The 26,125-nt window shown below is 39.1% G+C and overlaps 1 protein-coding gene across 14 annotated transcripts in view; it reads right to left on the bottom strand.

Moving 5' to 3' along the window:
- LOC140604105 (bifunctional phosphoribosylaminoimidazole carboxylase/phosphoribosylaminoimidazole succinocarboxamide synthetase) overlaps window positions 1–26,125 on the bottom strand; it is a 386,988-nt gene that overhangs the window by 239,708 nt on the left and 121,155 nt on the right. For all 14 annotated transcript variants that reach the window (XM_072775131.1, XM_072775137.1, XM_072775145.1 and 11 more), the window contains one exon: window positions 6,996–7,137. The gene's annotated coding sequence lies outside the window, so the exon portion shown is untranslated. The remainder of the gene's footprint in view (window positions 1–6,995; window positions 7,138–26,125) is intronic.

Below are 26,125 nucleotides of genomic sequence, written 5' to 3'. Positions count from 1 at the left end.
AATACAAAACTTTATCTTACATGCTCCCTTTGGGGTATCTTTCTGCATGGAATGGGACTTCCTGAGGCTCCTTAAAATATGTACCCAGTAAAGCTTAGACTAAAGGTGTTTTTTACTTTTCCTTGTAAGCATTCCTAGTGGTAAGGATGGCTTTCTTGTTCCTTAGACCTCTAAACTTCAGTTCAGAATTGGAGTCATATATTCCAAAAAGTTTCAATGCCAACTCTGTGTGTGAAGACTATGCTTTTTTTTTTCTAAGATTTTATTTATCTATTCATATGGGGGGGGGGCAGGGGGGTGAGGGGGGGCAAAGACATAGGCAGAGGGAGAAGAAGGCTCTATGCAGGAAGCCCGATGTGGGACTCAACCCCAAAAGACCATGCTTTCATAAATGCTAAAGGAGGACCATTTCTGTGTTACTTTAGCTTCCTGTTTCGTGTCCGTTTTAGTCTTCTTGGGAGAACTATCTCACTGTTCTCTGTAACCTGAGACTCCAGAGCAGTGGAAGCATTCCGCATATGTTTGTTGAAACAGTGAAAGGATTATCGAAGTGAACTCTTGGCTCCCCTCAAACTAATTTAGAAAAAGATTTTTAAAAAAAACATTTATTTCAACACAGAAAAGGAAGATTAGGGCAGCCCGAGTGGCTCAGTGGTTTGGCGCCGCCTTCAGCCCAGGGCCTGATCCTGGAGACCCAGGATCGAGTCCCACGTCGGGTTCCCTTCATGGAGCCTGCTTATGTCTCTGCCTCTCTCTCTCTCTCTCTCTCTCTGTGTGTCTTTCATGAATAAATAAATAAAATCTTAAAAAAAAAAAAAGAAAAGAAAAGGAAGATTAAAATACATGACAGTTTAGAGATAAGGAATTCAACAGGAATTTTGGGTGGGGGAGGGGCTTGTAGCCCTGAAAAAGAAACCGGCTTATCACTTTCTGGAAGAGATGCCTACACTGTTTGTGGGCTTGATCCAAAGATAGTGGTGAATGGTGAATCAGGTACTAATCTTCTGAAGTTTCATTAAAGAAAGAAAGGGCAGGATTTAGAGGATCACAGGCTCCTCCCAAGAAACATATTCACATAGGTGTGACCTCTGGAGATTGTGTGCCCTCCACCTTGTTTGTCTGGCAAAACACCTTCTCATCTTTCAAGACAGCTCAAATGACACCTCTGGGAGGCCCTGTGGCTCCCTTTGGCAGTTGTTTACTCTGCCTTTTGTGTTTCCCAGCACTCTGTGCAGAACTCTCTCAAATGTCACTAAGCACATTTTATATAGTTATCTGCTTACATATCTGAATTCAATTCCATAAAGTTCTGCTGGGCCATGTTAGATTCAAAAGCTCCAAGGCGAGGACTCTGGGCTTTAGAAGCTACTTCCTTCTCTGAGAGACAGACAAGTATACAACTACTTATTCTCGGCAACTGCAAGAGAACACATTTAGAGAGGAGACAATGGGAGGGATGGCGGGGTCACAGTTCATATCCTTAGCACAGTGTCTGGCATATAACAAGTTCCATATATGTTAATGGAGGGAAGGAGATAGAAAAAGATGAAAGAAGGGGGAGGAAAGGAGAGAAGGGAGGGAAATCAACAAAAGTGCCCCACCCCACCCCTCAGTTACTCTACAGGTGGTATTCTCAGATCTGGGGAAGAGATATTTTGGAGCAGACAGTCAATGTGTCAAACACACCTGGCTAATACATACATGATAATCACCATCTGAGGGCAACAAGCCATAATTTGTCCTGCATTTAACTGTCCTCCCGCTCCCAAGGCATCTACAGAAAAGACTTACAGAGGTTACATTTACTGAAAGCACTAGCTCTGTGCCAATTTAATTCTTGAGTTCTGCATCACTAGACTAGCAGGTTCTTTTGCTTCCACAAAAGGATTTAACTGGAATCCTGGTCCCCTCAGAACCTTGTTTGCCATCCAGCTCCTTTTTCTGCCGGCTTCATCTGTGCAACCGACTTGGGTTACGTCTGGCAGACAGAGAGAGGAATCTCATTTCAGGCCTCTGCTGTCTGCATCCCACAGCCCTCCCTGAGCAGCCTCTATTTCACCGGAAAGAGAAGGGAGGTGGCAGGATGATCAACCTCCTCAAAAGATGAGACTAAAGTATTTCTCAAATTTTCATCTTCCACAGCTGGTATCATTCAATTCCCTGCGGGAAAGACTCTGCTTTCTTGCTTAGCTAGCAATATAATCTCCAGCTATCCTGAAGCCAAAGTATCAATTACAGCTTCATTTGGATGATGGGATAAATTGGTGTTCGGACCACTAGACAAGGACCTAAATTGGAGGTGGGGGAAAAGGATGCCAGAAGGAATTGATCTCTTTCCTAAAGCGAAATCGAATTCTTCATATCCTTGCAGATTAGGCGACTTAATTCTAAACTGCTAGTTATCTTGTATGGAGAAACCCACCCACAGTGGAAGTGAAGCAGGTATTCCTGAAGAGGTTTTTCTCTGTGAGGGCCTAATTACAGAGATGTTAATACTTCTGCAGCACCCCAGCTCTCCCAGTGTTATGACAAGAGGAGACTGAAAAAAACAAATGATTTGCATTTGTTGCACTTAAAAAGAAGTGTTTTATCAGACACACAAAAAAAATCACATTTTATATGATTCCATTTATACTAAAAAGCTAGAATAGGTAAACCCCTAGAGACAGAAAGATGATGGATGGTTGTCAGCAGCTGAGGGGAAGGAGAAATGGGCAATAACTGCTTAATGTGTACGGGGCTTTAATTCAGGGGGTGATGGAAGTGTTCTGGGATTGTCGCACAACATTGTGAATGTACTAACTGCCACTAAATGGTTCACTTCTAAATGGCTAATTCTAGGGTGCCTGGGTGGTGCAGCTGGTCTGAGTGTCCGACTCTTAGTTTCGGTTCAAGTGGTGATCTCAGGATCGTAAGGCAGAGAGCCCCATGTCAGGCTTCGCATCCAGTGCAGAGTCTGCTTCAAATTCTCTCCCCTTCTCCCTCTGCCCCTCCCGCTCATGAGTGTGCTTTCTTCCCCCTCTCAAATAATAAATAAATTGTTACAATGGCTAATTTTATGCTATGTGAATTTCACCTGAATAAAAAAAAATACATGTTTTATAATTGTTTTCTAATTGAAGGCCTCTGTATTTCTCACTGCTCAACAATCTACTGCTACTGGGAAATAAGGAGGATTTTATTCCCATCTCATAGTGCTTAGAGGAACTAAGCAGACCCTACGTCCTAATACTTGTCACCTTTAGGCCTTTCTTGTGAAAAGCCTAGTATTTTCACAAAATGTCTATAATAGGGAAGTAATTAAAACCAGTGACCCCTGGCTTGCTTGGCCTTTGACAATTAGCGAGCAGCAGCAGTAACAAGAGCAGCAACTGCTTATCTGCAGTTACAAAGGGCCGGCTAGATAATCAACAGTCAATGGGGTGCACCTGTGTTTATGAACCCTGCACTCCTCCTCCACACCAGACCCAGGTGACTGCTGCATTCTGGGGAGTGGCCTTCTGTGGTGGGGACATCAAACAAAGACTATGGGTCTTTTTAATTCAGCAGAAAATATGAAGAACTTACTCTTGCCACACTCTTTCAGGATCAAAGAAAATCGATTTTAACAGAGCAGAAGCATCTTTGGAAGAGAGGCAGTTTTTCCCTTTTCTGATACTAAGAAGAATGAATGCTTCAACACACAGATCCAAAGCAGTCAGCTGTTAAGTGAAACGAGAAGTCCAAGAACTTAGGAGGAATAAAATCATACTGAAAACAGAGGTAAAAAGAAGGGGCCCTGAAAAGAAACTACAAGGGTATGTAATAAGAAATAGCTAATGACTCTATTTAAAAGCAGGTAGGGGATTGCCCAGTCCTACAGGACACCTCCTCCTTCTCACTTCACACCATGCAGTCAGGGCCATGGACAAATAAGCCTCCTAAGCCCTCACCCAACCAACTTTCTGAACCATTCAATATGTCTCACATTCTACTTCTTAACATACCTCTAATTTTTCTGATTTTGACCTTATGACCTTTTTTCCAGCCATGCTTTGTCTTACCACCTAGACTTAACACTTAGCTTTGGGATTTGTTTTTCCTTGACCAAGATCTAGACATTCCTCTGGGAATATTGCCTTTGTTGGCTTCATGCACATGTAGCCTGACCCAGGGATGTTACTAAGACTCACAGAAAAGTGTTCAGGGGATCCCTGGGTGGCGCAGCGGTTTAGCGCCTGCCTTTGGCCCAGGGCGCGATCCTGGAGACCTGGGATCAAGTCCCACATCGGGCTCCCGGTGCATGGAGCCTGCTTCTCCCTCTGCCTATGTCTCTGCCTCTCTCTCTCTCTCTCTCTGTGACTATCATAAATTAAAAAAAAAAAAAAAAAGTGTTCAGTTCTCTTTTGGTGTACCCTTCCTTTTCTCAGGTATATCCCTCAAGACTAAGACTAGAAATAAAGTTCTAATGCTGATTTCAGACTCACAAATGGCTAGACAAGCTTCATAATAAGGAAGAATTTTTAAATATAATGAGAGCAAAATCTATCAAATGCTTTCAGAATCCCCTAATTCGACTGCAATATGCCAACTGACTCAGACAGCCGTATATTTTCCTATGTTGTGTAAGAAAAACCCATGTGGTCTCGTCACAAAATGTTCTACACGTCAAAGAAATTACAGTATTATTTTTTGGGAAAAATTCCGAAAATAGGGAAACAGCATCTGTTTCCTCTGTGTGTCATGCTATGTAATGAAACACAAAATGGGGAGTTGGGTCATGGAGGGGGCATTTATTTTCCCTTTGACAGGAATGCTGAGATAGAGCATCAATTGTGAGCTATCTTGGGGTTCAGGAGTTGAATGGGGACTGCAATGTTGTGTGTGCACAATTCCTGTCCTCAGCCATAATAGTTCCCTATCACCTCCATCTCATATCCCTGCCACAGCAGTGCACTAACCTAGTGCTTCTGCTGACTCTGACTTTGGGCAAACTACTTAAGCTTTCTGAGGCTGCTTCACCCCTAATAAGATGGGAACAGTAACAACTATTGTTCATTATGGTTATGGGTAAACTATGCCCCCAAAAGGTATACTGAAATCCTACCCTATTAGTACCTCAGAATGTGACCTTATTTGGAAAGAGCATCACTGTAAGTATATTAGTTAAAGGGAGATCATGCTGCAGTAGAGTCCTGAATCTAGTATGCCTGCTATCCTAAGAAAAGGAAAGATAGCACTGTGAAGACGAAGACACACAGATAAACACACAAACACACACACACAGACGGAGAATGACATGTGAGGACAGAGACTGAAATGATGCAGCAGCAAACCTAGGAAAGACAGGATTGATGGTCACCACCAGAAGCTATGAAGGGGTAAGAAAGGATTCCCCCTTCATGTCTCAGAGGGAGCATGGCCCTCTCTTGATTTTAGATTCCTAGCCTATAGGATTGTGAGACAATACATTTCTGTGATTTCAAGCCACCTAGGTTTGTGGTTCTTTGTTAGAGTAGCCCTAAAAAACTAATACAGTGGTGGAGTTATAATTGTGTGTGTGTGTGTGTGTGTGTGTGTGTGTGTGTGTTTTAAATGAAGAAGAATACACATAGAATAAACCAAGTAGGCAGGAAGAAAACAGGTAACTTTTCTTATGAATTTGAACTAAGGAAATGACATTATTTTCTCCAAAGCTGACACTGCCTCTCTAAACCCACCTCCCACTATTATCCTGTTCACACTGCTCCAGTTCACTGGCCTCCTGACTATGCCTGAAATATCCCACCATGTTCACTCCTTAGGGTCTTTGCAGCGGCTACTTCCTCTGCCTGGAGCTTGCCCAGGGTGAACTCCTGATTTCCTGTCTTTCTCAGTGAAGCTGATCTTGGAAGTTTCATTTAACATTTCAATTTGTATTCCAAGTGCCACCCAGCACTCCCAATTCCCCTTAGCTCTTGTTTTTCTCTTTTCCATATTCTTATTGGTTTTCTAATAGCTTAGTAATTTATTTCTCTATTACATGCATTATTTATCCTCTGTCTCTTTCTATGCTAGAACATAAGTGCCATGAGGGCAGGGATCTTCATGTTTTGCTCACTGATATGAACAAGCACCTAAAACAGTATCTAGTTCATAATAGGTGCTTGACAAAGATTCCTTAAAATCCATTATTTATTTTTAATTAACCACTTTATAATTATAGAAGCCATACATGTGTACTGTAAAACATTAGAAAAAATTTAAAACTTCAGATTCCTACCATCCAATAATATCTTTCAAATTTTAATAAATCAGGATGGTTTTTATCTTCTTCTAAGTGACTCCCTAAGGGATTCTGTCTCTTAAGGAAAAATGTCATGGTATGGATAACATCCACCTTACAAGATTTGGTAGCAGATTTAATGAAATAATGTATCCAAACACTTAATATAAATGCTTGCCATAACAACTTATATAGGTAGTTATTTTCTTTCCTTTGATCTTGACTTTAACTTTCATCCCTTGCTACCTTCTAAAAAGTAGCATATACCTGTACACAAGAGAATGGTATAATGTATTCTTACAGGGGAGGCAGGTGGGGAAGGTCTCCCACAACTGGCACTCAAGATGAAGCCCCCAAATTCACAGTACAAAGCTCCAAGGTCCAAAAGCACCATGAGATACAAGACCACTAATTATTTCATAGAATTTTATAGTAGTTACAAAACAACAGTGATAATTACATTTTAATATTACATCCTCCCATTTGCAAAAGCTTTTTATATTAATTTTTTCTTATAGATGAAAGACAAGGGGATCAGAGAATTTAAGTGACATGTCCAAGTTTATACAGCTGCTAAAAGAAGAGCTAAGAATTAAATCTAGAATTAGGTCATCAGTAACAAGGATCTTTTAACTTCACAGTGAAATGCATACTATCCATTTCTAGAGTCCCACTCACAATATATAAAAATGTTATTTAGTACTTACCCAATAAGCTACTTTCCTCCTCATCCTCTAAACAAACGACTTACCTAACTTAATAGCCACACGTCCTTTCCTTGCTGGGTAACTCTCCACCAAAATTTTCTTCTTATAAAAAGGAGATCAGTGGGTAAGCGTGCCAGGAAATGGGGTACATTGTTGAGAAAACCTGGGCATCACTGCTCTTGCGAACTGTTGAGAAAAAAACAAAACATCAAGAGCTTTATAACTTCAGTCCTCTTGGGAAGCCTTCAGAATCAATCTCTTTTCCATTCTGGCAGAAGTACAACAGGAGTTGTTGGTTTTGTTTTTTTTTTGTTTTTTTTTTGTGGGTTTTTGCTGAGATTTTAAATTAGGTTTAATAATATTAAGCTTGCATTCCTTAGCCTAAATTTATTCTATGGCCTTAAAAGCATTTCTTATAAATTGTTTCTACTTTTGAAGGGACTGGAAGAATCATATCCATGAATACTGAGACTTCCAATCCTTCTTATATACAGAATTTTCAGATTTATTTTTCATGGTAGTTTAGCTAAAATTCAAGGAGCTAGAAGACAAATTCAACCTAGCAGAGAATTGAAGGCAGTAATCATTAGAATGTTTCCTCCCCCAGAGGTAGCAAAGGAACCTTTTTATTCAAATACCAATCACAGAGTTAATTAGGTTAATGGGCTCCCTGTGGGTTGGGCACGCTGGATCTCTTACAAACATGCCAGAGTGAAAACCATCACACAGCGACTGCAGATTTTAAATAGAATGGATGTGTAAATGTCCAGGAGACAGCCCCAGATTCAAATATGCCTTTTGCATAGCTCAAGAAGACAATGTTCTGGGGCAATGATACAGAAAGAAATCTTTTCAAATCTCAGGGTGACAATGGGTATCTGGCCCTGACAAGGAGTTGACTGTATGGGCTTAGAGAAGGATTCCCAGCTCTGGCTACAAGGGGCTGGTTTGTACCAGACCAACTTTCCACTGAACTAGGAAAGCTGGGTATTTAAAAACCTGTCTGAAGGCACTGGAGTACTACCAAGGTAACCAGGACATGAGAGGCCAATATCTTGAGGAAAAGAGAAACAAAACTGAGGCAAATCACTATGCTGCTTTTCCTTTCAAGACATCTACTGATCTTGGGGCACCTGAGTGTTTCAGTCGGTTGGTTGGTCATTCAACTCTTGATTTTGGCTCAGGTCATGGTCTCAGAGTTGTGAGATCAGCTCCGTGTTGGGCTCCATGCTGGGGGGTGGAGCCTGCTTAAGATTCTCTTTCTCCCTTGGCCCCTCCCCTCCTCTTCCTCTCTCTCTTTAAAAAAAGAAAAAAAAAATGAAGAAGAAAAAAGACATCTACTTATCTGTAAGAGACACAGGGCAAAACTGCTGAGAAGTCAAGCAGAAAGCAGCTGCTTAGAGGCACATAAAGTGAGCAAACCAAAAAAGTGCCAGAGCTGAGTATCAAATCTGTTCGGTCCTCCATTGGATGAAGGACGTTTGCCCTGCTCTAACTGCCTAACAGAAGCAAAAGTAAACCCCACAGAGAAAGATACCACCATCTACAGTATCTGATTCTTATACAAAATGTCCCACATTCAATCAACAATAACCAGGCACACCAGGGCATAGGTTCAAGAAAGAAATGGACAATGAAACAGGACCCAGAGGTGAGGAGTCATAGGATATGGTCTTTAAAATAACTGCGATGTGTGTGTTTGAAATTATAAAGACTATAAAATATTTTAACATATAGTTCTCAGTAAGTCACAGAAGAGAAAAAAAAAAAAAAGACAAAGAACAAGAAGACAAAAGATTTGAGTAACACAATTAAACTCAGCCTTCATAACCTATGTAGAAGACTGCACCTAACAACTGTGACTACATATTCTTTTAAGGTACACATGAAACATTTATAGAAATTAATCAAAAGTGGGTCATAAAGTAAGTTTCAAGAAATTTCAACAAATAGAAACCATAGAGTACTTTTTTGAACTTACTATTCTGACATAATATAGATTCAAAGGAAATCGCAAAAATAATAACTTTTTTAAAGTAAAATGCTCCTATAGAGCCGTACTATCACTCCAGGAAGTTCCTTCATGCCCCTTTTTGTCAGTTGCCACAACCCCAAGACACTGTTCTCATTTCTTTACCATAGATTAGTTCTAAACTTCATACAAATGGACTCATACAAAATGTACTCTTTTATACGAAAATACTACAACTTATAATATATTCCCCTATGAGTGGCCCTTTGGTAGTTTCCATTTTAGGGTCATTATAAATAACACTGCTATAAATATTCTTGTACAAACCTTTTTATAAACATGTATTTCCATTTTTCTTGGATAAACACCTAGGAGTGGAACTGCTAGGTTACAGAATTGACGAATGTTTAACTTTATAAGAAAATAGTAAATATTTTTCCAAAATGGCCGTATCATTTTATACTCCTATCAGTAATACATAGGAGTTCCAGTTTACACAGCCTCATCAACCTTCGATGTTGGCAGACTTTCAATTTGAGCCATTCTAGTGTGAAGTTTTGATTTGTAACTCCCTGGTGACTAATAATGGTAGCTTTTTAAATATCTTCTTTTATGCAACATCTGTTCTAAGTATTTTGTCCATTTCTTAAATTGTAGTTGTTTTTTTTTTAAGATTTTATTTATTTATTAATGAGAGACACAGAGAGAAAGGTAGAGACACAGGCAGAGGGAGAAGCAGGTTCCCCACAGGGAACCTGACATAGGACTTGATCCTGGTCTCCAGGATCACGCCCCAGGCTGAAGGTGGCACTAAACCGCTGAGCCACCCGGGCTGCCCAAATTATAGTTTTTTAATTACTGATGTACAGCAGCTCTTTTTATATTCTGATACCAGTTCTTTGTCAGATATACGTATTACATATATTTTCTCCCTTCTGTGGTTTTCCTTTACAATTTGTCTTTTTGATAATCCGAATAGTTTAATGTTGATGAATTCTGATTTCTCACTTTTTCTTTACCCTTAGTGCTTTCAGTGTCCTTTAACAATCTTTGCTTAAAGTCTACTTAAAAGCCTAAAAAATATTCTTCAGAAGTTTTGTAGTTTTAGCTTTATGATCTCAGATTAACTTTTGTTTGTGGTGTAATCCAAAGGCAAGAAGGTTAACTTTTCTCCCACTCATTCCAGTAACATTTGTTGAGAAGACTATCACCCCCAACTGAATTGTCATAGCACTCTCACCAATTAACTGACAGCACGGTATGTCTTCAATTAAGCTACAAATCAACATATAAGTGATAACCAGAGTCCTTAAGTATTTGACAATTAAGCAGTACACATCTAAATAACCATTGGATCAAAGAAGAAATCACAATGGTAATTAGAAAAAATTTTTGACTTAACGTAATAGTGAAATGATAAAAAACGGTGAAATGCATCTAAAGTTATATTTTAAAAGTTTAGAAAGCAATCATTTATGTGTCTATCTCAAGGAATTAGAGAAAGAACAGATAAATCCAAAGAATGAGGAAGTAAATAAAAAATAAGAGCAGAAATCAACAAACTTTAAAGTAAAAAGTCATCAAATGCAAAAAGTTGATTCTTTGAAAAAGACAAGTAATACTAATAAATCCTTCAGTAGGCTCAACAGCCAAAGCTGGTCATTCTCAACTCTATTACCTAAGAGTCTTCTTCCCACAATGTTGATTTCAGACAGATTAATATGTCTCCTTAATTACTCTATTGTTGTTCCGAAAGACAAGCACAGGTCTATTTTGTTCATGAGAGTTTTGCTTTTATTTTTTTACAGAGACAACTCAGAGTAACAGAAATAAAGAGGGGGACATTGCAAAGTTCCAGGAATCTCAAACATGAGCTCTTTATCAGCACCATTATGAGGTCAAAACAATGTTGACCTAAAGATCTGACAAGACATCATCAGTCCCAAGATGTGAATCAAAAGAAATGATTTCTAAAATACTGATTTACATCCACTATTATTAGCAGTGAACTATATTCTTAGTGCATACTCTGCCTTAAAAGGTCAATTAACAACATGATAAGCCAGTGTGATTAGAAAGACATCTTAAAATGAAGTCTCCAGCCCTATGACCCAGCTTTTGCACTACTAGGTATTTACCCAAAGGATACAAAAATACTGATTTGAAGGGGCACGTGTATCCCAATGTTTATAGCAGCATTACCAACAACAGCTAAATTAAGGGAAAAACCCCAAATGTCCCATTTACTGATGAATGCATGAGGTGGTGTGTATGTGTGCACACACACGTGCGTGCGCACACACATAAATATAAATGACTCAGCCATCAAACAGAATGAAATCTTGCCATTTGCAACAACATGGATGGCGTTAGAAATATTAAGCTAAGTGAAATAAGTCAAAGAGAAAGACAAATACCATATGATTTCACTCATGTGGAATTTAAGAAACAAAACAGATGAACATAGGGGAAGGGGGAAAAAGAGAGGGAAGCAAACCATAAGACTCTTAACTATCGAGAACAAAATGAGGGTTGCTAGAGGGAGGTGGGCAGGCGATGGGCTAAATGGGTGATGGAGATTAAAGGGCGCACTTGTGATGAGCCCTGGGTGTTATAGGTAAGTGATGAATCACTAAATTCTACACCTGAAACTAATATTACTCTATATGCTAACCAACTACAATTTAAATAAAAACTTGAAATAAAAAAATAATAAAATTACATTAAGTCTCCAGAATGTAAACATAAATAAATATTTTTCACTGATGTTGTCACTGGGATACTCAATACAATACATAGTATTAAGTATTTTCATACAAAAGATAAAAAGCCACACATCATCTGTGAAATATCTGTTCTGCCACTGTAAAAACTGATTTAAATAATACAGCAAAATCAATCACTTGCATTAGTAATTTATTGATAATTAAGTAGTGCACAGATAAAATGTGGCAAACAAATACATTCCTTAGTCAACAGGTGAAGAAAATGTTGGTGGATATTTGAGGAAGTAAATATTCAAAAATTATTCAACATGCAAAATTTACCATACTATTCAATGAAAGTACAGAGGTTTCTGTCTCAGTAATGAAATACATAAAGAACTATTTTTTTTTAGTGAACCACTAAAGGAGTACTGTGGAAGAAATACATGTTCTAATAAATGACTTCTTTAATAAAAACTGTTTTATAGAGCACATATGCACTGATTGAGTGAAGAAAGGAGTCCTGGAAAAGTTAATACCACACATGAAAGAAATGCACTCATTGCCTCACTCATAGGCAAATCATTACTGCAAAGAAGTTAAATCTAAAAGAGCACCAAGAATGTCAGTGGCATAGTTAATTTAGTAGAATCATTATAAAAATGCTATAATAACATGGGGAACGATGAAGAAAACTTTTTATACCAGAGGCACAGTGGTTATTTGCTTACCACTGCACCAAATTTTAAGTTGCCTGACATTTTTTTCTTTTAAAATAGACAAGTGTTCTAAAATATCATGACTGCTTCAGTGATGCCAGCTATCAGCTGTCCACTTCAGAAGAGATATTTTTGATGTTAAAAAAAACCAGGTTTAATATTTTTTCAAAAATAATTCCTAAATAGCAATTCTGCCCATAACCAGTTGTTATTTATTTTTCTGATAAAGTTGATGCTTTAACAATAAGTGATAATTACTTTTCAAGGAAATTATTCTATAGAAATAATATTTTGAAAATGGGTATTTGGAGAGGTTTTTATGAGGTGATTTTGTTGTTGTTGAATATGATGAAAGCATCACCTAGAGAAGTCATCCCTGAATTCTCTTTCTCACACTTCCCACAATTAATGTCAGCAAATTTTTTTTTTTAATTTTGTTTGATCTACCTTCCAAATACCTCAAGAATACAATCACTTCGTACTGTCTATACTACCATGTTAGTCTCAACCAAAATCTTCTCAACCCAAATCAGGGCTACAGCTTCCCAGATGACCTCCCTTGCCCAACTCCAGTACTACGCCCCCAGCAGCCAATCACCTTATTAACACCAAAGTCAAATCATACCACTCATTCACCCAAAGTCATGTAATGATTTCCTGTATGTCTCAGCATAAAAGCCAAATTCCCTACAATGCCTACAAGTCATTACATGATTTTTATCATTACCTACCGACATCATTTCCTACTGCTCTTGTGTTTACTTACTCTATCTACTCAAGACCCTATGATGCTGTGCCTCAGAGGTCAGGGACACTTCGTCTCAGGGCTTTCCACTGGCTATTCCCTTTGCCTGGAGTATGTCCCCAGATACCTTCCCTTGCTTCCTTCAAGTTTTTACTTAACCATCACTTTTCCACAAGGCTTTCTCTGCCCTCCCTATCTAAAATAGCAACTATTCCCAGCACTCCCCCATTATTCCCCTTCCTTCCTTTATTTTTTCTCTTTAATGCTTCTCACCATCTAACATTTTAACTACTTGTTTATCAATTTATTGCTGATCTCCTTTTTCCACTGAATGAAGGCAGGAATTTTTTGTCTGTTGTGTACTTATTGTTCTAGTCTCGAACAATGATTACTAGCACTAGTATTTGAATATGTGAATGCTGAAAGAACAAGTAGTCAGTAAGAACCTTCCTAACTGCATAGTTTAAAAGCTTGAAAACAGATTTTTTCTAAATCTTCCAAATGAATTTTAATGAGTCTTAAACTCCTTGCTAGAAATATAAAAACGTAATACCTTAATAATAATTAACAAAAATAACTGAATAACATTGGGAAATAAAACATTAGCCGAATTAAAACAAAAATTTTGGCACAGCTGGTGGATATAATTGAAAAACATATATTATGATTTACCAAGTGGAACTAACAATGTCATTCTTCTATTTGGAGAAACATCTCTTTATGGATTATCTTTTTTAACTACTTACATTATGAAAATAAATGAACTTATAACCATACCATCAAATGTCTATATCACAGTGTTAAATCAAGACAAAACAAGGCAAAAAGTAATGACATATATTCAATGAATGCACTCTCATTGAGCAAAAGGAATTTTTGTACTATTAATAAAATAAAAATTTTAATATTTTATCTTTGTCTCATCCTTTAAAAATGTCACTTTTCTATATGTTTTATGGTATTCAAAATACTCATATATTCAACATTTATAAATAAGCAAACAACCATTGGGGAAAAAAATCTTCATTTACAGCTTGTAAATCACGGTGTTAAAGACTTGGGAAGGAAAGAAAAGGCACATCTTGCCCCAGTTGATAGAAATATAAAAAACCACCAAATAATTACCACAGTGTGGTTAAGTATTACCATGAAAGGTCCTTTATAACTTGGTCTCTGCCCTCCTCTGCAGCTTTGTCCCTCATGACTCCCTAAATGACTCAAATTTTACAAAGTTCGTGCTCCAGCCGAGAGCTAACTTTTAGTAATTTCTCATGCACAATTCTTGATTCTGGACCTATTTACTTCAATTTAGGGTGGCCAGGTAAAATACAGAATGCCATTTTCTGGGTGGCTAGAAACAAAAATAATTATCAACATGGATTTCCCTAAGAAAACAGTAAAGGCAGAAAGTAGCAAAAGAGCAAGAAAGGGAAAAAAAGACACTCCTTAAGAAATGTTTCTTTCTCTCAACTCTTACCTCCTTTAGGTGGCAAGTGAGAACTACACTGAAATGAAATCATTGAAGAAAACTTTCTAAAGGGCCTCTCACAACTGACCAAATGCTGAAATGAGCTCATCCTTTCTCTTAAAGAAGACACCTTCTATCACAGGGCTCCAGGACCTGGGCAGCAACCAGTGATGCCAGTACCTGTGCTGCGTAGGCCTTGGGAGCTCAGCTCAAATCTCATGATGCTATAATTCTCTTTAGTCAATTGGAATGTCATTTGATATTCACCATTAACCCAACATTATTAGCGAAATATATGTTACTCTAAAGGAAGCACTCCCTTTGTGTACAGTCAATTCTCGTTATTTATGTAGGTATGCTCTACTAAGTTGCCGTGGATACTGAATTAGCAACCATGGAACCACTGCTCCTAGGAGAAATACAGGGTTAGGTTCCTGAGAGCCTCTGGTCACATTGTGATCAAGCAATCAATATATGCACATAATCTTATTTCATGTGAGCTTCTACTTAAAGACATCTTATTTAATATATATATTATAGATCTGTTAAGATTGAACTCATGGTCAGGATCCCTGGATGGGCAGTGGTTTAGTGCCTGCCTTTGGCCTAGGGCGCGATCCTGGAGACCTGGGATCGAATCCCACATCGGGCTCCCGGTGCATGGAGCCTGCTTCTCCCTCTGCCTATGTCTCTGTCTCTCTCCTCTCTCTCTCTCTCTCTCTCTCTCTCTCTCTGTGTGTGACTATCATAAATAAAATAAAAAAAAAAGAAAAAAAAAAGATTGAACTCATGGTCAACAGCACTATAACTTGTGACTGAGGCTTACCTAACACATTTTTCTCTGTAAAGGACTTCACAGTCTTCTTGCGCGCAGGGAACACTCAACAGCACGTTGACACTATGTGTGGGGGCCATCTTTAACAGCACAACCACCACCACCAACAACAAAGGACCACAAAAATACAAAAACAAACCATGGTATTGAATTGACCATGACAAGGATATTTGTTAACAGTACAAGAGCTGAAAAAAGAAGGCAGCATATAGCCTTGTCTGACTTCAGCTGGGAACATGCATCCTGGGCAACTAAAATTTTTCACTGATCTGTGCATGTCAGCAAATGGCCACTAACATGCTCCAACTATTGATTTTAGGCTTACAAATAAATTTTAGCTAGCAAGCAAACTGATACATATACAATCCATGAATAATGCCTATTGACTGTATTTTGTATGCATGGTTCCAGGTCCAAAATCTGGTTTTCCTCTCTTAAATTCCTTCCCATTTAGGCAAAAGAAGCCCAGTGAAACTCCAATAAATTTTATGATTCCTAGTTCAATTAAACTAGCTCTATGGAAGCCCATTTACTGTTGAGGTAGCAATCTACAACTTGTCCTATGAACACTCAGGCTTGGAAACTTAGTCCCATGTCTATTCATTTCCTTTCTTGTATCCTCAGGTGGAACTCTGCAGAACACTTGAAATGTTAACAATTTGTTTGTGAATCAAGAGTAACTATATCTGGGTCTCTTTTTTCAGTTACAACAACAAAATGAGCAATAATGAAGCAATATATGTTTGGTATGACACCCTGGGGACTGATAAAGAAGAGGAAGAGGGAAGAACAATGGGATCCTTCAGTGGGCCCCGAGTAAGTATGTCCAGGTAAATTACTCTGAACAAGTTGACAAATAGACTTTTTCCATTTGCCATGGCCACAAGTAGGATGTTGCACAGCACCTGCCGTCTGTGGGAGTCCACCCTAATAAGCAAGTTCTAAGAGTCAGTTGCTTGTAGTTCAAGCTCTCAGTCCAGGTGTCAAGACCACATCTCCAGGATTCACTTACTTCTGCAAGTCATAATGCCTATGACCTGCCACTTGAGAACAGACTGTAACAGAGAAACTACAGCTGAATCACTAAGAAAGTTTCTGCCTGGGAGTAACTATGCTGCTGGTTTGGGCCAGGCAGAATTAGGTTTCTACCTGGGCAGCTTCCATTCTGCATGCAGACACAACCCAGTCACTCTGCGCAGCGTATTCTCAGCCCATTCTCAACAGCAGTTGGCAAGAGTAGCTGGGACTCCACTTTGGGCAGCTCCCAGCAGACAGCAGGACCCACACTGTGATACTCTTCTTCTTTTCCTTCTCCAAGGCCTCCAATCTGACAGCACAGAGTATTAGGAATATCTGAACTCTGGGCCAAGAAACCCAAATTCCAGTTTGGGCAGGATATGAAATTATGGTATAAGGTTGGTGGGAAAAAAAGGGTATAAATTACCTCCTTCCCTTTCTTCTTTACATTCATGCACTAGTAAGAGGAGAACAGGAACTTTGCTCCTTCACCTCCTGACTTCCTCTGCCTTCTAAGTTCCAGCAGAACTTCTGGGAACACACAGGTGCAAAATACCTGCCCAACACTATGTGGTTGGAGCTATTAAAGAAGGAAATTTAAAGCCATGAGCTCACCGGGAACATCTCCACAGATGCTTTATCCACAGAGTCGGGCTGAAGGGTTGAAATCTTCCCCTAACCCCCTCCTGGATCTTATAATTTTCTACTATTCCTCTGTACAGGAAATACTTCTTACCAAACGACAAGTTTTGGTAATCTGAAAGGTTGCTGCTACTATTACTTTTCATTTCTCATCTTCCTTTCACTGTTAAATTTCAGAGGCAAGCGGTCTATACCTTTTATTTTCCATCATCTCAGCACTGTTCTCTCCTTAACCTCCCCCAAATAATTCCTGATGTTGTCAATCTTCTCAAATTGAATTTCTGAAATTCAACAATGACCTCTGACTCCCAAATAAAAGTCTTTGCTCAATACCTACATTTCTTGACACTCAACCCTGTCCCATCTGCAGCCCCCTAATATACAATGCTATGTAGACACAATTTAAAATTTTCTGTTTCTTTAGTATCTTCAGTGACTGTATCTTCCTTGTTGCTTCTAACTCTCCATGTAATTTTTTCCCTCTCTTTAATAAATCTTCAAAGCAAATCAAATATCTATTTCTCACCTGCTGCAATGATAACACAGTTCTACTAAGACTAACACCGGTCATTTCACTTAGTCATTCTCCATTATTTTCCATGCCTAGTTGGTTTTTTAAAAATCTTTTTTTCTTTCCTTAAATGTCTCTTTAATCTGTTCTCTCTGTCCCCATCCTAATCCAGGCTTTCATCTATTCATGCCTGACTTGCTGCAATATCCTACTATCGAGTTAGTCAGCCTCTGCTATGTACTAAACATTATTACCTGCTTAGTTCAGGAAATTCTACTTGCATTAAGTTACTTCCTTCCTACAAAACATTCAATGACTCCCTGTCATTCAAGATCTCCCCACTAAACCTGGCCCCACTTAATCCATCTAACCCCTTCCTATTACCTACACCTACCACCCCCTCTCACAAATTGCCTGATCTGAGAAAATCAGTGTCCTTGTATCCCACAAGTATCCAGGATGAGTCTCAAATCTAAGCCTTTCTTACTTTAAATAGTAAGCACAGAAAAAAAAAAAAAAAAAAAAAGAATGTGATGTTTCCTGGACCTTCCAATTAGCATTCCCACTACCAGTGATTCATGATCACCACTCCCAACAGAGCAACAGCACATGCATAGTGCTACAAAGAGCCTCACTCTTCATGGCTAATTGGATTCCACCAGGAACTATTATTTCACTCAAATCAGAAACCATGTGATAGATAGGAGTGACAAGCCAAGAAGTGAAGGGTCCTCTATGTTTGTGATGTTGGCCTCAGGAGGTTATTCCATTATGGAGGACAGAGGAAGGAGAATAGGGGAAAAGGAGGGGTTTTTGCTCTGCTGCTCAGTGAAAGTACAAACAAAACCTGAGTATTATAGACTGAACTCATTCAATTCTTGGCAGTATGGCAGCTCACCAGATACATACTTCTACTGGTTGTCTGAATTACAGATGAGTAAACTCATCTATTGCTTTATTTCAGCTTCTCAAAGGTAACTGTTTATAAGCACATCTTAGGAAATAAACTGTACCTCGATAGCTGGAGAATAAATGGCTATTAATTTCCTATATTTTTCGAGAAAAATCTAGGGTTCATGGATGAAAAGATAAGCCTAGAAAGGGGTCATGAACCTATACACCTGTTCACCAACTATGGAAATTAAAGCTTTGAGACAGATACCCAATGATCATTTAATTTTGAGAGTACAGGCATATCTTGTTTCATTGCACTTTGCTTTACTATGCTTCACAGATACTGTATTTTTTACAAATAGACAGTTTGTGGCAACCCTGGGTCGAGCAAGACTATCAGTGCCAGTTATCCAACACTTCATGTCTGTCACATTTTGGTAATTCAAACTTTTTCATTGTTATTATATTAGTTATGGTGACCTGGGATCAGTGATCTTTGATCTTACTATTGTAATTGCTTCAGGGAGCCATGAACTGTGTCCATATAAGATGGCGAACTTAATAGATAAATGTTGTGTGTGTTCTGATTGCTCCACCAACCAGTTGTTCCTCTAACTCTCTCCCTCTCCTGCAGCCTCCCTATTCCCTGAGACACAATATTGAAGTGAGGCCAATTAATAAGCCTACAAAGGCCTGTAAGTGTTCAAGAGAAAGGAAGAGTCACATGTCTCTTACTTTAAATCAAAAGCTACAAATGATTAAGGAAGGCATGCCAAATACCAACAGGCTGAAACATAAGGCCTCTTGGACCAGCTGGCCAAGATGTGAATATAAAGGAAACGTTCTTGAAGGAAATTAAAAGTGCTACCCCAGTGAACACACACAAATGGTAAGGAAGCAAAACAGCAGAACATGGAGAAAGTTCTGAATGGTGTGGATAGATCAAGCCAGTCACAACATTCCCTTAAACCAAAGTCTAATCCAGAGCAAGGGTCCTGACTCTTGTGTTTTATTAAGGCTGACAGAGGTAAGGAACACACAGAAGAAAGTTTGAAGTTAGCAGAGGTTGATTCATAAGGTTTAAGGTAAGAATCCATCTCTGTAACATAAAAAACACTACAAAAAATAGAACAAGGGGGGGATCCCTGGGTGGCTCAGTGGTTCAGCACCTGCCTTCAGCCCAGGGCGTGATCCTGGAGTCCCAGGATGGGGTCCTGGGATGGAGTCCCACATCGGGCTCCCTGCATGGAGCCTGCTTCTCCCTCTGCCTCTCTCTCTCTCTGTGTGTGAGTGTTTATCATGAATAAATAAATATTATATAAAAAAATAAATAGAACAAGGGACCATAAGGGAAGAGGGGAAACTGAATGGGGAAAAATCAGAGAGGAAAATAAATAATGAGAGACTCTTAACTCTGGGAAACAAACTGAGGGTTGCTGAAGGGGAGAGTGAGGGATAGGGTAATTTGGTGAGGGGCATTAAGTAAAGCATATGATGTGATGAGCGTTGGGGTGTTATATACAACTGATGAATTATTGAAAACTATATCTGAAACTAATGACATACTATGTGTTGACAGGTTGAATTTAAATTAAAAAAATGAAAGTAAGGGATCCCTGGGTGGCGCAGCAGTTTAGCACCTGCCTTTGGCTCAGGGCGTGATCCTGGAGACCCTGGATCGAATCCCACATCAGGCTCCCGGTGCATGGAGCCTGCTTCTCCCTCTGCCTGTGTCTCTGCCTCTCTCTCTCTATGTGTGTGTGACTATCATAAATAAATAAAAATTTAAAAAAAAAAGATACATAAAATGTATTTAAAAAAAATGAAAGTATAAGGTGAAGCAGCCAAGTGCTGACAAAGAAGCTGCAGCAAGTTACTCAGAAGATTTAGCTGAGATAATTAATCAAGGTGGCTACACTAAACGACAGGTTTTCAGTGTAGACAAAACAGCCTCCTATTGGAAGATGCCAATTAGGACCCTTCTAGCTGGAGAGAAGTCAATGTCTGGCTTCAAAGCTTCAAAAGAGAGACCGACTCTCTTGTCAGAGGCTAATGTAGCTGGTGACTTTAAGCTGAAGCCAATGCTCATTTACCATTCTGAAAATCCTAAGATCCCTAGGAATTATGCTAAATCTACTCTATTCTCTAGAAATAGTACAACAAAGCCTAGATAACAGCACATCTGTTTACAACACGGTTTACTATTTAAAAAAAAAATTTTTTTTTAAAGATTTTACTTATTCATGAGAGACACAGACAGAGAGAGAGAGAGAGAGAGAGAGAGGCAGAGACACAGGCAGAGGGAGGAGCAGGCTCTATGCAGGAAGCCCGATGTGGGACTCGCCCCGGGACTCCAGGATCAAACACCAGGCCAAAGGTGGCGCTAAACCGCTGGGCCACCGGGGCTGCCCAAATGTCATTTTTTTAATGTTAAATTGATGCTTGGTCTTTATCAGTTCCAAAGGAGATGAGTAAATAAATCAATCTTTTCTTTGAACATACAGAAATCCCTTTATGTTAATTACTAGAAATTTTTATCTGATTTGATTGCCACACACTTTATTTTTATGATGCACTTTTAAAATTTATGTTGCAGGACATTTTCTCTTGGGACCAAAGAACTTTTGAACGTTTATTTTTTTAACATGATGGGAAAGAAAAAAATCTGTATAATCCAAAAACACTGCACTGTGTCCTCCTCAAGTTACACATCCACGGTATCTTCCTGTTAGGTTTTCTGAGTTATAGAAGTTCTTTGAGGGTATCATCTCATGGGCATTTTGACCCTCATGAAGCTTCCATAAAAAAACAGGCAGGAAGAGCCAGACATTACTTTTAGGGTGTAAAGAAGATAATTTTTAAATTGTTTGAACAATTATACACTCAAAAATAAAAAGGAACGAACTCCTGCTATGCACAACAACAAGGATGAATCTCAAAAGCTTTATGCTGAGTAAAAGAAGTACAAAGGCTAAATCCTATATGATCCCATTCATATGACACTTGGGAGAAGGCAGAACTATTGGGACGTATCTCAGATGGGTGGTTGCCAGGGGCTCAGAACAGGAGGAAGGGATGTGAGGGAATTCTTCAGAGTGATGCAAATGTCTTAATACTCTGTGGTATTGTCAACGTGGTGATACATGGGCCCAAACTGCACCTCACAAAGGGTGATGTTTACTGCATGTAAATTAGACCTCAATAAGTCTATCCAGGGATGCCCAAGTGGTTCAGTGGTTAAGCGTCTGCCTTTGGCTTGGAGCATGATCCCGGAATCCTGGGATCGAGTCCCACATTGGGCTCCCTGCATGGAGCCTGCTTCTCCCTCTGCCTGTGTCTTTGCCTCTCCCTCTCTCTCTCTCTCTCTCTCTCTCTCTCTCTCTGTGGCTCTCATGAATAAGTGAATAAAGTCTTAAAAAAAAAAAGTCTTTCCAAAACTGTTATAGAGAATTCCTCAGACAAAGATAAATCAGCCTAAGAGGTTCCCATAAATTACTGGTCAGGTTAAGTTCTGAACAGGAGCTAATATTGTGATTTGGGTCAAATGCACTCCATTTGTTTACTCTCAAAGACAGACCCCGTGAGAACCCTGGGGCAGGGCTGGTCTCTCAAAGTGGGAGGAAAGAGAACACAAGTTAGGCAGTTGGAATGTCTTGACCCAAATGGCAGTTTCTGGCCATTCTTCAGATGCCTGAGAAGCTCTTGTTTCACGGTGTGAATTAAATTTAGTTAAAATTATATCACATTCTGCTACATTTGGTCTGACCCATATCTTTGCCTCAAACCGCCTGGGAAAATGGAAATCACCAACTGCCACCACTTCAACTTACTTTATGTATTACTGCATTCAGAAATGTTTCCGAGGCCAGTCATTTCAAGAATATCCACTGAGAGGCTACCATTTGCTGAGCAGCAACAGAGCAGCAAACACAACCCAAATCCCTGCTGTCCTGGAGCTTATATTCCAAAGGACAGCTAACAGCTCACACTTATTGAGTGCTCACAATATGCCAGGTGCTATGTGGACTGACTCATTTAATTCATGCAACTACTAAGTGGGCAAATGCTCTTATTATCATCCCCATTTATTATTTTTTTTTATTTTTATTTATTTATGATAGTCACACAGAGAGAGAGAGAGGCAGAGACATAGGCAGAGGGAGAAACAGGCTCCATGCACCAGAAGCCTGACATGGGATTCGATCCCGGGTCTCCAGGATCACGCCCTGGGCCAAAGGCAGGCGCTAAATCGCTGCGTCACCCAGGGATCCCTATCATCCCCATTTAAAGGTGAGGAAACTAAAGCCCTGAGAGTTAAGTAAGCACACACAAATCCAAGGACACATGGCTAGTAAGCAGCAGAACCTGAGTTTAAGCCCAGGCCAAGCTGCTCCCTCAGCCCATGCTCCTAGCTACACTCTGTCTGAGTAGGATACAATCAGCACAAAGGTTGTACTAACATAATCCCAGGATATCAGGACTAGATGCCTAGGGAATGACTTTAACATTAAAGAATGCTATCCCATCTATATAGAAACAGTGTTACCTCATGATATAAGATTAAACAACATTAATAATTTTTTCAAAAGGAAATATGAATTAACATACACAGAAAAATGCTTACCTTATAATCACAGAAATAAAACAAAATGAGACTTAATGTTTTGCTTATTAAATTAGCAAGCAAAGAATTCAAATGGAGACTGAAAAGACTGATGTATTGCTAATGGAAATGTAAATTAATACAGATTGAAAGGCGGTTTCCATTCTAAGCCAGAAAATACTTATTTCCTTTAACCTAGTTTTTCCCACTTAATATGACTTTATCTTGGGGTGCTTGGGTGGCTCGGTAGGTTAAGCGTCTGCCTTCAGCTCAGGTCATGATCTCAGGGTCCTGGGATCAAGCCCCACATTGGGCTCCCTGCTCAGTGGGGAGTCTGCTACTCCTTCTCATTCTGCCCCTCCCTGCCCCCTGCTGGTGTGCGCACACATGTGTGCACTCTCTCTCTCAAATATAAATTTAAAAAAATATATGATTTTATCTTTAGGAAGTAATCTTAACATATGGGAAAAAGTTACATGCAGCAAAGATCTTTGTTGCAGCGAGCAATACTTACAGATTTACAATATTTACTATTCATACAATTCAGAATATATACAATTTAAAAATCCAAGCTTAAAAATTAAAATTAAACCTACACACTTCTGACCCAAATTTGTGCTTTTCAATAAAGTAAGTTATTTGTAGCCTCACCTATTCTGGTTAGGCTGTGGTTAACAGCAGCTAAAAGAATAATAAGTAGAGATGTGCCAAAACACAAAACAGGTGTTAAGATCTTAAAAAGGAAGAAATTTCATTTGCCAGAAGTATGAAGAGTCTGGTGGGCATATGTAACAATATCAGGCCCCAAACTATATCAATCTGTGTGACTCTTTTTTCTAATCTCCAAATGCCAGAAGATACGTTTTTTTTTTTCTTTCCACAGTCCCTCCTAATTTTACACATTGCCAAAACATGTAAATTTATGCACAAACAAAATGTTATTTTAGTCGTTCCTGACAGAATCACTTTATTGTTATCTTCCTATAAAAACAAACATCTCCCGCTGAGTTACCCCTACAAATCCAAAGACCGAGAACTAATTATTACAATTACCAGGGATAATGAAGATTTTTCAGCTAATTATTTTCCTTACAGACATTAATGGATTTTTTTTTAAAACTACAGATCTTATTTAGGACGAGGAATATCTCTGTGGTTTTCTTAACCCTATCCAGACCCCCCAGACAGAGCCTTCGTCTGGAGCCCTCTATGTCTTCCTCCTGCTCTAGTGCACATCTTCAGGATAAAGGCTAAAGAAATATTCACATGTATTCTGGTCTATTTTACAAAGTGCAGGAGGTTCTAAGGGCAGGAGCACATGGGGCAGAAAGTACTGAGCGTGAAGTAAGATGGGTAAGCAGAGGTGAACACACTAAAACCCATGCTGTGTAACAGGTACACGTATGCATATCAAATCATTTTATTTTTATGATGCTTGAGAAAGGCAGGTATAACTGTCCTCATTTTACTGATGAAGAAACTGAGGTCTCCAAGGTTTAAGCAGCTTGCCCAAAGTCACATAGCTGACAATGGACAAAAGCAGAATTCAAACATGGATTCAGTGCAGTCACTTTTACCTGATGTACTAATTATCTGCCATGCAGCACCTGTCTTCTCTAGAATCTGTTCATGTTAACATGAACTTTGTAAGCAGCTTGCTTTAAAAAGCAGCTAGAAAAACAGTATGAAATCTTTCACTATTCAAAATATGGGATGGTTGAAATATCAAAGAATGAGAGTGACTTAGCTAGGTGAGTTCTCTAGTACGGCTGTTTTTGCTAGATTTTCTATAATAAATAGGCATTAATTTTTATAGAAAGCATAATTCCAATAAAAGTTATTTTTAATATTTTTAAAATCAAGGATAAAGGCCAGGTACTACATAGTACTGTACCTAGCAGGCTGAAGAAGAGGCTCCTGGGACTAGTTATAGCACTGGTGATGACTATATTTGCACAATGTGACCATGGCTAGAAAGATTTTGCATAGCTTTCCTAGAGACCCCCCCTCAAGAAACAGGAGAAAATGTACTAGTGATACAGAAGTTAAGTGCCAGAACTTTTTTCTCCTCTGTGGATACTAACGAAAACTTTTTCTTCCTTTTCATGATAACTTTAAACCAGGACTTTTTTTTTTTTTTAGATTTATTTATTTATTTTAGACAGAGTGTGAGATGGGAGGGGGGCAGAGGGAGAGAGAGAATCTCAAGCAGACTCCCTACTGAGTGAGGAGTTGGATGTAGAGATCCACATCACAAGCCACAGATCACGACCTGAGTCAAAATTGAGAGTCAGATGCTCAACTGACTGAGCAACCAAGGTGCCCCTATAACCAGGACTTTAAGGGCAACTACCTTCCTGAGGGGGATGAGCTACTGCAACATTATAGAGTAATAACTACTCTTTAAAAAAAAAAGAGTAATAACTGCTCTCACAGCACATACAACATGTAACTACTTCTGCATAAGGGAGGTGGGAAGTGTTCCACAGAGAAAATGATTTTGGATTGAATACGAAGAAAGAATCCAATTTTTGCCAGCTGGGGAAAAAAAGAGAAAAGAGCATTTACAGGTTCAGAGGACTGAGAGCATAAGCTTGCATCTCTCCGGACTTCAAGTAACAATGCTGACAAAGAAGTTGTGCGCTAGGCTCTGTCCTGGGAATAGTTCTCCACCTTCCATCCAAATGCAAAATTAGAATTCAGACAGAAACCTTAAAGAATTGACTGATAGTGGTGCCAGCTCAGTGACATCACCCTGATGGATGTGGCAGTTTGCTGTCACCTTGTGATATACATTCTTCTTTCTCCATGTTGACATATCACACAGGTGATAGCCGGCCATAAAGATAAGGTATAATTTTCCCCTAAAACAAATATCAAGTAGACAAGTTGTGAGACTTACACAGAGATTTATCATCTTCTACAAAACACTAATAAAATAATTGCCAACTGAGCTGAAATGATTACAACTCCCCAAAATGTCCTTTCTCGAGAGTAACAGAATACAAACAAGGTCCACCTTTACCCAAGAAGGCAAGAGCTGGATGATCTTTGTTCTTTCCT

The sequence above is a fragment of the Canis lupus genome, chromosome 14 (genome assembly GCF_048164855.1).
Source record: "Canis lupus baileyi chromosome 14, mCanLup2.hap1, whole genome shotgun sequence".
Classification (NCBI taxonomy): Eukaryota; Metazoa; Chordata; class Mammalia; order Carnivora; family Canidae; genus Canis; species Canis lupus.
This window is presented reverse-complemented; position numbering and strand designations above follow the sequence as displayed.